This window comes from Neophocaena asiaeorientalis, unplaced genomic scaffold (assembly GCF_003031525.2).
Source record: "Neophocaena asiaeorientalis asiaeorientalis breed wild unplaced genomic scaffold, Neophocaena_asiaeorientalis_V1.1 scaffold174, whole genome shotgun sequence".
NCBI lineage: Eukaryota > Metazoa > Chordata > Mammalia > Artiodactyla > Phocoenidae > Neophocaena > Neophocaena asiaeorientalis.
Window position 1 is genome coordinate 569294 of NW_020174922.1, and position 13514 is coordinate 582807.

General features: G+C 36.2%; 1 pseudogene; it reads left to right on the forward strand.

The window, feature by feature from the left end:
* Positions 1 to 9454: 9454 nt before the first annotated feature.
* On the forward strand, positions 9455 to 9870 carry LOC112410096 (60S ribosomal protein L23a pseudogene; annotated as a pseudogene).
* Positions 9871 to 13514: the final 3644 nt, after the last annotated feature.

Here is a 13514-nt window from a genome sequence, read left to right on the forward strand (position 1 = left end):
CCATACTCCCTCATCTCAGGGAAAGCTAACTTCTCCGCCTCCCCTCCATTCCATACTTCTGGCTGGGTGTTTTGATTCAGGGACTTTGACGCTCAGTCATGTCTCCTTAAGTAGACATGAACATGAAGAGTCCTAAAATACAGTCTGGGACTAGATGAGGCAAGTAGGAGAGTCCCTTGGGGACTTGAACTGTTTACCAGCAAACCCTGCATTTGGAGGGGTATGACACATTGCCAACATAAAATAATAAAATTCATTTACTTATTCACCAACTCTTTATTAGGTCCTAAATGCTATTCTAATGTTATAATATTTTGTAGTCCAATTAGCCTATGATTTCTTGGACACTGAGTGGCTTCAGGAATGTAGTAGATAGACTCAGCCTCACAGAAATTACTTTTTGTGAGAAGCACACGATTTAAGTTATGCACAACATCTGGCAATTAATAAGCTTATGGTCCTTGTTAGTTTCCTAGTTTCCGTTCTCTTCACTTTGGGAGGCAGCATGCTATTGGGCAGTAAGCGTCCACATATTCTAGGTGGGCAGCAAGCTGTGGGCTCTGTGGAAGTGTCTCAGGCTGATGCACAGAGGAGGAGAGGGATAAGTGCCTGCAGCTCTATGCCAGTGTCTTTTATGCAGCCCATAGCTCTGATTTTTAACTGTTTCCTATATTATGGTTTAGTATGAGATTGTACTAGAGGGAAAAAAGCTGGAAGGAGATAGGGAGATGGAAAATATTTAAGGCCATTAGAAGAATAGAAAAAACACCGGCTGGAACTAAGAGAAACCTAAATTTTAATCCTGAGGTAGCGATTTACTAATTTTGTGAAATAGGCATATCATTTCATTTCTTGAGTATGAATGTTCTCAAGACGCTGAGGGTATGTATCACTATGATTCAAAGTGCATTGCTGTAATGAATTTAAACATTTAGATTTTCTATTTTTAATCATAATACATAAGAGCTTGTATAATTAATGCAATTTTTTTGTTTCCATTTAGTATTGCTTATGTTCAAACAACTCAAAACACTTCTGAAGCAGGCTGATAAGGAGTAAACTAACTACTGAAGAAATGGGATAGTACATACAATAGGCATGCAATCTTCTGTCATTACTTTTCTTTTCACATTCCAAAGACCCTTATATAATTTACCAGGTTTATCATTACCAGTGAGTTGTTAATATGGCTAAGAATCTCATAATTTCTGTACTTAGTGATATTAATAATTGATATCCCTCTATATCCGAATAAAAGATTTTGTAAATGGTTATTTCTAGGGAATGAGACCATGCCTCTCTAACTGTTTATAGTGTTCACTGTCACCATGGGATTCATATACTTGGGCCCTGGATCAATAAAATTAAATTGAGCTACTGGATCAACATTTGAACATTGAAATATGGTACTAGATATTTCCTTAAAGTGTTATTACTCTTGGTACTGTCAATCCTCACCCTTTTCCAAGCCCTCAGATACCTCTTTCTGCTCAACACTTCTTCTCCCACTCACCTCCCTGTTCCACACATACACTTTTCAGCAGCTCATTCTTCTGTCCGGGGAATACGTCACCACTCTCTTAGTTATAAAGTTAATAAGAGGCCCAAATATTCAGATTCTAACTTGATCTATGGCATTAATTGGGTCTAGGGTAATAATTTTTTGTGCTCAGGTGCTATATGCCAGAACTCTTTTATGCCTACTTTTAAGTTACATTTTGAAGCTTAATCTTTTCTGCCCTCTCTCTTTGTAAGTCAATTACAAGTCTGACTAAATCTCAACAGACAGTACCACAAGTTGGTATAATGTCCAGTGAAATAAATGGACATTTATTTAAAGTATCCTATATAATATTGTCAATCTACAGAAAGACATGTAATACACAAGGTATTAATACAGAACATTACAACAACCCCCTGGGCTAATTTGTGCATCTACATACACACATACACATACACACACACACATATACACACACACTTTACTTTCAGTGGGAACGCAGGTGTTTTTCAAAGAACTGTAAAATTACAATTTTAAATTACATTTAAACTTTAAAAAATCAATTAGAAGAATACTGTTCTCTTCCAACTTGTTTACATACTGAATTGTCACAGTGAAAGCTAATTTTAGCCTTTGTTTTCAGCCCAAGTTTAGCCCTAAACAATAGTAGCTGCTATAACTTTCTTCTTGTAAATCTTTTGCCCCAAGCCAAGTAATGGGCTGATTCTACTATTCACATCCTGTCATTCATAATGTCCAAGGTGTTTCTAGTCATCTGAGCTCTAAAATAAATGCCACAGTTTGAATATTATAGCAGAATATGCAGATGTATCCTTGACCTACATCCAGATTTTACAGAAAATAATGAGAAAACTATTTGTTGGCCAAAAAAAAAAAAGCCTAACAACAAAAACAAGCTTTTATGTGCTACTGAACACTAGAGAACTTTTGAAACACAATTATAGACCGTGGAACAGAAGAATAAACTGAAAGGAGGAAGAAAAGCAATTAAAAAGTAAATAATTTACCTAGATGGAAAGACTTTAAAAAAATAAGGGATTCGGAAGAAAATCTTTCAAAACTGAGATTCTGTAAAACCTTAACCATACGCTTTCTGTCAAAGCTAGATTTGTTATGTCACACCTCCATAACTCAGACCTGCAGTGCTTGGAAAATAGCTTGTTTAGACTTACTCTATAATGATTTTCTTAGCACTATTTTTAAATGCATGTTTCCTAACTTGGGAAAAAATTGTGGGTTGTTATGAAGTTGTTTTTTCTGGGTCAGTGAGTAGTTTAGTGAAGCAGGAAATATCTTTCAGAATGGAGTGAGGAGTCACCTGTCTCCAGATGGTCAAAATAACCAGCTTTTTTATACTCATCACTGTTAAATTAAAAAGGATCCATGTACCTCAATTAATATAATATACCGTGGTTTAAATTATGTTTTATTTTGGAGCCGGGAGACCATGAATTGTCACTGACGTGGTTTCAGTAGAGGAATATTGTATGCACGTAAAACTGCAATGAAACAGAGTCTCCTTTGGTAAAAAAAACATCTTTAAGTGTTTCAGACTTTTCCCCTTCATGAATTCTGATCAGTAAAAGGTTCAAGGTTCATTGATAGGAATATATGCTTTTACTGGAAATTCTACTTCAAGTGATTAATTTTATTTTACCAGAATTTAAAATAACTTACTTATCTCTATTTGTCTGACTTATACCCTGCCTCCCGTGTTCATGAAGGCATTGGAAACTGTTTTCCAAAAGCTTGAATTCCTTCTTAAGGCAGCAAACATGAAACACTTTCATAAAATAGTAACATCCAGGAAAATAAATCATGTCGCCATTGTCACTTCTCCAAACCCACATTTCTCTCAATAATTATCTAAGCAATTTTCAGGGTGAACTGTTAATGACTTCGTCACCAGAGTTAACACTGATACTGGACAAATAACCAAGATGTAAATACTGCAAAATCCAGAATAATGTTTTCCTGGTTCCTCTTGATAAGACTCAATTTTTGGCTGTAATGGTTATATGAATCGTGAAGACCACCCAATCTCAGGCAAGTTTAATTATTGTGACAGATCCTGGATTTCATTCTGATGAATTCAATAGCAAAAGCATCCAAGAAGGTCATGCATTCTTACAAGAATTTCATTCTGGTTTATTGAAACTTCGGTAGCTTGTTTAAGGGTTCAAAATGCTCTGCATATTTTCTGGGGTTCATTTCTGAGTTCTACAAATTCAGTTGAACACATCTCTCTGCTAGCATATTATTAAAATGAATTATTTGTAGTAGTTGATCCTTTAATTTCTGGAACATTTGGCTATGTTTATTTTTGATGCGTTTTAAAGTGTTAAAGTTCATAATTCCACATATCTATGATGCATTCTCAATTACTACAGTGTTTTAATAGGTCTTTGCACCACGAAAGTAATGTCACAACAATACTGCTTTTAAAAAATACCCCAAATCTCTATAATTTAAAACTACAATCATTTATTTTTTCTCATGTATCTGTGGGATTGCTAGGCTGGGTTGCAAGCTATAAGTTGGATCCAGTTCTACTCCTTGTGCCTCTCAGTGTCCTTGAAGCAAAGGGGCAGCTGGGTCATATTCTTTTCATGCCAGTGACAGAAGTATGAAAAGGATGAACAGAACTGGTAAGCTCTCACTCCCGTCCACATTCTATTGGCCAAAGAGGACCACATGGTCAAGCCCCAAATTAAAAGGGTGGAGAAATACATTCCATCACTCAAGGTACATGGCATAAAAAGGGAGAAGCATTTCAAACAAAGATATAATCTTCCAGTCTTGATATATGGCAGTGTAATTTCTCCCATGCTGCTTTAAAAGTACCAAATTTGAAGTGCTGAGGTAAAGAAAACAGATTTATAAAATAGACAGCAGACCAGCATACTGTTTCTTTCATTTGTAAAATTGAATTTCTGAAGAATGACTGATCCAACTAGTCAAAACATGCCTCTTTAAGAACATAAATGTTGGGTAAAAAATGGATGTTATGAGGACTTGAAATAACATAACTTAGGGGCCCAAATTTGAGAGCATAGACCACTGTTCTGTCCATGCAGATTACAGGTAGAAAGAAAATATCTTACTATACAATTCTTAACATTCAGAGTAGATTTCTCATCATTATTCTCCAGTCACAGGGCTGGCAGACATTCAACCACTATGCACTGGTACCCCATGTTGGTTATTAAAACATTAAAATGCTTCCACAACAGTTGGTAAAGAGCCAACACCCTGAGCCTCAAAGACTAAGCATACACTCAGACCAGGCCACCCAGATCCCTCCGTTGGCATCCTTTCCCTACAAGCCCCTCTCAGTCCAGCCATGAAGGGCGTCAGGCCCAGGTCTGCAGGAGTCCACAGGAACTTGTTTGAGTCCGAAGAGGTAGCATTCATTCTGTTCGGACAGTGCCCACTGTTAGTGCCCATGGTATATTGGAAATTGAATATTTTTAATATCATCTCCTCAGTTGCATCAAGAGCAGATACTCTAAGTTTATGATCTATTCTGAGAAGAGGTTGGATTTCATTGCTCATGGTAAACACTGAAAAGCAGGACTCCTCTTGCTGCCATCCAGCTCACTTTGTCTAAACGCTCAGTCCTTGTTAGGAAAAAAGTAGCACTTTGAAATATTAGAAATAATACCAAAATTAATCGTAACATGTACCCCTGAATTGTTTCTAACAATTATTTTTCCTTTTTTGCCCAAAATAAGCAGAAAATATTTTTATTGTGGAAAATAAATGTACTACTAATTTTTAAAATTAATATAGTGTTTGAAATATCAGTAATAGCCAACGGCTATGTTTATTTTAAAATGGCAGTAAGCTAAAAATTAGGTAACTTTCCATAGCCTTCTATCTGAAATATAAAATTACTGAGTTATGTATATAAAGAAACAAACCAGGGAAAAGAAAGCTCAGAGATGACACTGGGCGGGGGGTGGATTAGGGTGGGGGGATCCTAGCATTTGCAACCCATACCAACTGAAAACACAGAACACCAGATTTCATTATTTTGATAATCCTTGCTTAACTACAGTTTTCTCTTTTGGACAGCACATTTTTATTTTTATCATTTGAGAAATAAAACAATGTCATGTTATAGTGAACAGTCACTTCAGAACAGACCATCTAAATGTGGGCCGCACCTATAGCCAGAGTTGCCTGGGCACTAAGGACTGGGGGGAGAGAGGAAAGGGAAAGTCTGGAAGGTGGATGTGCTTTTAAGGTCTGAAATTCCATGTGCTGCCTTGACATCTGTGACCCTCACAGGTTCTCAAAGGCCTAGCCATGAGTTCCCCTGCTCTCACTATATATATGCCCACCACCCAGCAGGAAAGGTTCCCTACCGCTCCCCGCTGGTTCCCCTATAAGCCATACCAGCTGCACCCCACGTGGTCCTCAATCTAATGGGTCTCACCTGCCTGCCAGCCACAAAATTATTCAAACAAGCCAATCATAGGCTCCTGAGGAAATCAAAGGTCACCTCACCCTCTAGCCACTACACAGCTTGCCCCCCACAGTGCCTACTGGTTCACGCTGCTCCTGAGTACAGTCTCCACGTGGCCCTGCGTGGTCTGCAGCATCCTGCTCTCCTGGGATGTGAGCATATGTGGCGAATAAACTGGTGCCAATCTCATCTGCCCAGTGTGAGGTATCAGGCATTCAGCCATTTCAGACTATTTAGAGCAGAGGATCCCTCCATCACTAATAGGGTGAATAGGAGGTGATAAGAATAGGGCAAAATAGACTGAAACGATAGCTATCGCAGGAGCGATATTACAATTTAAAAGAGGTGGGGGCCATCAGTTACGAAAGTCCAGCCCATTTTATTTATTACACACAGTGCTTAAGTTCTGTGCGCTTTTCCAATGCCTGAAAAAAGTGTTTAATATTTGAAAAGAAGTGTTAGCTCCACAGGCAAAAATAAAACTGTGAAATTAAACTTAATGTAGGATTGATTCAATGCCTATAATATATAATAACTAAACTCTTTTATAGTTATATATAAATTATATTTAATGTGGACTGTCTGTACATTTTAGTGTGTTTAATATGATGTGGGATGAATGGTTCTGACAAAATTTATTCAGAACTGGGAAGGCTATAATTTAATAAGTAAATATTACTTTCTCAAAATAAAAAAAAAAAACAACTAAAACAGGTTTGAGGATTTACAAGACTGAAATAGAGTAAGAGAATAAAGGAAACGCTGAGGTAAGGAAAAAGGACCTAGTAAAAGACAAAATACATCAACGCAGACATATGGTGAATTGTCTTCTGGAGGGCTAAGGAAGGGTCACTTTGCCTGCTATAGAGTGTCTGGTTACATCTGAAAGTAAACACCAAGAAAAAGAAAATATACATTCCATTTTGTCTAATGAACTCTTAGGCTAGAAAATAGTGAGATCCCACATTGGGTCACAGGTTTTTTTTATACGTAACATATATTTAAGTCTTCCATCCAACAGCTTATTTCAAGAAAACAAAACTAAACTAAACTAATATAACTACATAATGGCATAGGGCTATGTTTATAGGGCCATTAATCTAGCTCCTTCAAACCAATTCAACTGATAGTAAACAAATAGTAAATGAACAGTGCCAAAATGAAAACCAGAAACTGCAACTCTCAGCATCTTTTTCTAACTCATATAACTCATATGGAATAAAAGATCTGTATTTTTTGTGCAGGGAGAAATGTGATATCAGTCAACACTAGGAACCTGAGTGAATGTACGTAATATGGCATAGTATTTTTGTTATAGATTTATTTTCACTTATTTTCTTGTCTTTTGAAACAAATATTCATCCCTTTTTTTTCATTATTTTCTTTTTTCTTCCTCTTCCTGTCACTGTTCTTTCTTGTTTTCTCTTCCTATGTTATAGATAATTGTGATTGTAATTTTCTCACACTGAACAAAAATATTATGATCTATACAAAATTATCAATTTATTACACTTAAAGTATCATCAGTAATCATTGATATTCATCAAGGTAGGATATAGTGCAAGGAAAATTACCTCTAGCATTTATTTTGAAATTCAAAAAAAATAAAACTTGTACTTCTGTGGTAGCCATAATATTTACCTTAAAACTTCACTCTTGAAAGATTTTTAGTCATTTATTTAAATAGTATGATTATTTTAAATATTGAAAAATACTAAAATAAACAGGTCTAGTAGGAATTTTTTTGATTTTAATATGGGAAAATAATGTTTGCTATATGTTTGCTATTATGAGGATATATTTTTTTTAATTTCTAAAGTGCTTACTCTTATGTGTTTAACATAGAGCTTTCCTTCTGGTGACAGATACTATGCTAAGGAGAAATGCATTTTTGGAAAGTTTGACCAATAAAAGATTTAAGTCACCAAAGGTTTGGCTGCCAACTTTAATTTAGCCCCATTTATTTAAATGGTTGCATTACAGCTGACAATATTTTGTGGCATATACTGAATATAACGATTCATTTATTTTTTCTGCTCTAGTAACTGCATCATAAATCACCATTAAAGCCCACCTAAAACTCAGTAAGAAATCATCCTTGGCATGTTAATCTATATTATAGTAATAGACAAATTTCAGTGTCCAGTATACATTTTCTGCTTTCATTTTTATAATGCACATGGATGCTCAGAACATACATGAGATTCTGGGATCCTTTTGAATATGCAAAATAGGGAACAGTTTAAGCCTTTGAAAACGTAAAAGACCTTTGAATCCACGTTTTTACTTATCTATAGAGTATTATAATTTTGGTTCCATTACAATTTGAACTAATCTAAATTTTTGACCTTTGTATTCTTGACATTGACTTATAATTTTAAAACTATGTATTTTATAAAGGAGTATAAATAACTAAGAAAATGGAGTAATAACGAGTAACTAACTCTGAAAGTATTAAAACATATATAAAGACATTATAATTTTAAAAGTATGCTACAGGGCCAGCCCGATGGTGGAGTCATGGAATTGCCTGGGCCCGTCTCTCCGTGCAGCCAGCCCTTATGTCCTCTCCATGACCTCCTCCAGCTGCATTTTAGCTTAGACAAGCCACTCTCCCTGCCCCACTGTTGGTCCACCACTGGAAAGAATAATTAATACACCAGAAATACACATCTACACGTGGAACAACTCCTACAGAACACCTACTGAATGCTGGCAGAAGACCTCAGACCTCCCAAAAGCCTCAGAAGCAGCGGATTAAAGCTCCACAATCAACTTGATGTACCCTGCATCTGTGGAATACATGAATAGACAACAAATAATCCCTTTTCTTTTTCTTTTTCTTCTAAATAATTATTTTTTAATTAAATAACTATATTATACTTTATTTCATTTTACTGCATCTTCTTTCTTTCTGTCTTTTTTCCTTCCTTCCCTTCCTTCCTTCCTTCCTCCCTCCCTCCTTTCTTTCCTTCTTGCCTTCTTTCCTTCTTTTCTTCTTTCTTTCTTTCTTTCTTCCTTCCTTCCTTCCTTCCCTCCTTTCTTTCTTTCTTCCTTCTTTCTTTCTTTCTTTCTTTCTTTATTTCTTCATACTTCTACTAATTCAAGGCAGGCAGATAAACCAAAAGGAGAAAGAGAGAGAGAAAGTGAGAGTAAGAGAGCCTGAAAACAGATCCCAATAATGTAAGAATTAAGAATATGAGGAAGGAAAAAAAAAAAAAAAAGAATATGAGGAAGGAAAGCATTTCAAATCATTGGAGAAAATATAGATAAATGAAAGTAACAAAAAAAATACAAAAAGGAAATACAGATGAACACCTCCAAAATCTTTTAATGGGTAAGTAGACATTATAAAGTAAAAATTACTAGAAATGTCTCTGTAAAAATGTTAAATTCCTGTCAGGCAAAGGGTTAACATCTTTAAAGAGCTTTATAAAAATGAATGTGGCCTTTTCACAAAGATGGCGCCGAAAGCGAAAAAGGAAGTCCCTGACCGTCCCAAAGCCGAAGCCAAAGCAAAGGCTTTGAAGGCCAAGAAACTCCCCCTCACCACCGAGTCACCCATGAAGAAAACAGAAGACACACTGGTGTTCATTGTGGATGTCAAGGCCAACAAGCACCAGATTAAACAGGCTGTGAAGAAGCTCTATGACATTGACGTGGCTAAGGTCAACACCCTGATCAGCCCCTTGTATGGAGTATGGACTTCTGAGGAAACATCAGCTGTCCTGCCTCTAGAACTTAAGGGGCCTGATGGAGAGAAGAAGGCATACATTCGACTGGCTCCTGACTATGACGCTTTGGATGTTGCCAACAAAATTGGGATCATCTAAACTGAGTCCAGCTGACTAATTCTAAATATAAAAGTTTTCACTATTAAAAAAAATGAATGTGTCAATAATTGATCAAACAATTCACAAAAGAAGAAATGTAGATAGAAAATCAATGTGAGAACTGTTCAAAATCTCTGGTGATTTAAGTGAAACTGAAAACAGTATCTGGCCTTTTTCTTTTTCTCATGACTGAATTGGTAAAATGGAAGAACAAATAAAGAAGGGAGAAAAGGAGGAGTGGGGAAAGAGAAAGAGGGAGGGGAGGAAAAGGAAGGAAGGGAAGAAGAAGGGAAAAAAGGAGAAAGAGAAGAATATATGATGGAAAGGAAGAGGAGAAGAAAGGAAAATTACTACCCAGTGTCAGTCAGGGTATTTTAAAATGAAATGTCCTACAATGTTAAGGGCCGTAGAAAGTGACACAAGATGTCTGGGGCAAAATTTAGCAGCCCACACAGTATATTTCATACGTATTAATTCCTCTAGGAATTAATGCTACAGAAATCAAGTTTTGTTACAGCACTATGTATGTGGGGAAAAAGTTGTAAGTAATCTAAATGACAAATTCGAAAAGATAGTTAAGTAAATAATAATATACACATATGAGTTGCAGCCTTTTAATATAATGCTATTAAAGAATAACAAAAGCTGTTCAAGATATATCATTTAGTGGGGAAGCTAATACTAATATGCTTAGAAATAACTGCATATCCCATTTGATAGTGTACATTTTTGTATTATATGTATATGAAATTGCTAACAGTGATTATTATTGAATGAAACAGTCTGGCTGATTTTTCTACTCTTCACTTATATATATTTTCTATAAATTATTTGCTATTCAAATTTTAGGCAAAAAATAAAGTTGTCCTATAGGTTTTGGCAAACCATCAACAGACTGTGTGCATACACTTTAAGTTTTGTTTAATGTTTTTATCTTAGCTAACAATATTTTCTCTACAAATAATGCATTCTGATTTTTATAGCTCAAAGTTTCTAAAAGTTGGAATGTAATATTTTAGCCAGATATCCACCCTAGAGATATAACTGAAATTACATATAAGTATTTGTTTTTTACTAAAAGTGGCATTTTATAGCAATTAATAATAACAATAATGACGAAAGCTGATATTTATTGAGTATACCATGTACTTGTCCAAATATTTTGCATATATTTTCACAAGTTTATAAAGTATAACTTCATTTTATTCATTCAATCTGATTTCCTATCAATAATTATTTTAAAATACAACTTTTTTTCTCAGTAAAAATATTGGATTCCCAAATATTATAAAGTTACACTTAAGAGCTGAGGAAGCAACCTGTGTCCATCAACAGATGAATGGATAAAGAAGACGTGGCACATATATACAATGGAATATTACTCAGCCATAAAAAGAAATGAAATTGAGTTATTTGTAGTGAGGTGCATGGACCTAGAGTCTGTCATACAGAGTGAAGTCAGAAAGAGAAAACAAATACCGTATGCTAACACATATACACGGAATCTAAAAAAAAATTGGTCATGAAGAACCTAGGGGCAGGATGGGAATAAAGACACAGACCTACTAGAGAATGGACTTGAGGACACGGGGAGGGGGAAGGGTAAGCTGGGACAAAGTGAGAGAGTGGCATGGACATATATACACTACCAAATGTAAAACCGATAGCTGGTGGGAAGCAGCCACACAGCACAGGGAGATCAGCTCGGTGCTTTGTACCCACCTAGAGGGGTGGGATAGGGAGGGTGGGAGGGAGGGAGACACAAGAGGGAAGAGAGATGGAGATATATGTATATGTATAGCTGATTCACTTTGTTATAAAGCAGAAACTAACACACCATTGTAAAGCAATTACATTCCAACAAAGATGTTAAAAAAAAAGAGAAGATCCAAAAAAAAAAAAACAACAAAAAAAAGAGCTGAGGAACTTTTAAAGAGAAAATAAGTTATCAGTAAGATTAGCACTCAAAATACTACAGAGATACTCATAATACTATCAATATAAACTGGAGCTACATTTAAAAAGACCAAAGAAGAAATGCCAGCCAAGGAAAAGAAAGAATATCATATACTAATCCATCATATACTAGTCATATACATCATATAATCTATATACTAAACATCATATATTAATCCATTTCCCCTTTCCTCACAAGGTGGTCTCCCTCTAAAATTAGTACTTCCAAAATACATACTTTACAATTCAATGAAGATTTTCAGTACCCTTAAAATCCCTATGCACTTCCAACCATAGTTTTTTAAGAAGATGCTTCCCCTGCCACTTCAGCTCAAAGGCCTCTTTCCATGAATCTTTGCAGAGCAGCAAATAACTATATATTTGTTCTAGCATCCTTGGATGGTAGTACTTGAAGCTCATAGAGAAAGTTTACTAAAATGCCAGATGCTTGGTTTACAATCTATATAAACCATAGCCATGCCTGAAATCTGCATATAGAGTGACTAGTCACTAGTACTAACGGGTTAAAACTTAACTTTCATTCAATATTGTCAAATGATGAGGATATGTCTGTGAGATAATTTTTTACCACAGTCTGTCCTATTAGGGTCTACATATTCTTCTAGTCAAGAAGTTAGTAAATATTTCAGCAGCAAAGGCCTTTTTGAGAAAATAATGAAAATGTGGAAACAATCACCATAAAAATATACTGCATCACTGAGAAATGGGCTAGGATGAAACAGAAAATCCAAAACTTAAAAGAGATAGAAGATCATTTTTCTTTCATGTGATAGTCTTTAGATAAGCTGTCCAGGGATAATTTGGCATCTACATGGAGTTAGGGAGCCAAGCCAGTTCTATCTTGTGGTTTTACTGGGCACAGCTTTCATTTCTAAGACCTCTCATGGCCCCAGGAAGTTTGAGCTCCTGCCATTTTGTCTATATGCTAGCCAGCAGGAGGGGAGGAAGGATAAAGAAGGATATCCTCTACTCTTTTAAAGGCACATCACAGAGTTTTCATCTTACTTCTACTAACATTTCATTGGCTGAAATGTATGATCACACCAACTGCAAGAGAGGCTGGGAAATCTAAGGAAGATTAGGAGGGTGGATACTAAGAGACCACCAGCAGACTCTGCCATGTGCACTGCATGCACACTCACACATTTTGCACTCAAATTCAGGTGGTTTATGAAGCCCTCCTCCTGAAGCCTATCCCAAGAATCTGTCACATAGATCCAATGTCAAAAATCCCTGCTCACAGGATGAAAACTCCCGTAGTCTAGGCTGCTGGGCTTATGACATGATATATGACCTTGTTGGGTCGCTCCCCATAGTAGAGAGCCCTGACAAATAGAAGATCTACGGTGATTATACGGAACATCTATAGGTAACTGACGTTTATTTTCTGACTTTCATTTTATCTTACATGGCAAGAATTCAGCCTCCCTAAAAAATCCTTCTCATTTATTTCTAGGAGAATACAGGACATGTTTCACATGTATCTGCCACCAAGTCTTCTCAGCTATTTCCTGATGATTGCCTTTTCTTCCCCCTCCCATCTCAGCTTTTTTCTTTGGCTGTGTTGGGTCTTTTCCTTGATGTGTGCGGGTTTTCTCTAGTTGTAGCAATCAGGGGCTACTCTTCGTTGCGGTGCGCGGGCTTCACACTGCGGTGGTTTCTCTTGTTGCGGAGCTTTCTCTTGTTGCGGAGCACGGGGTCTAAGTGTGTG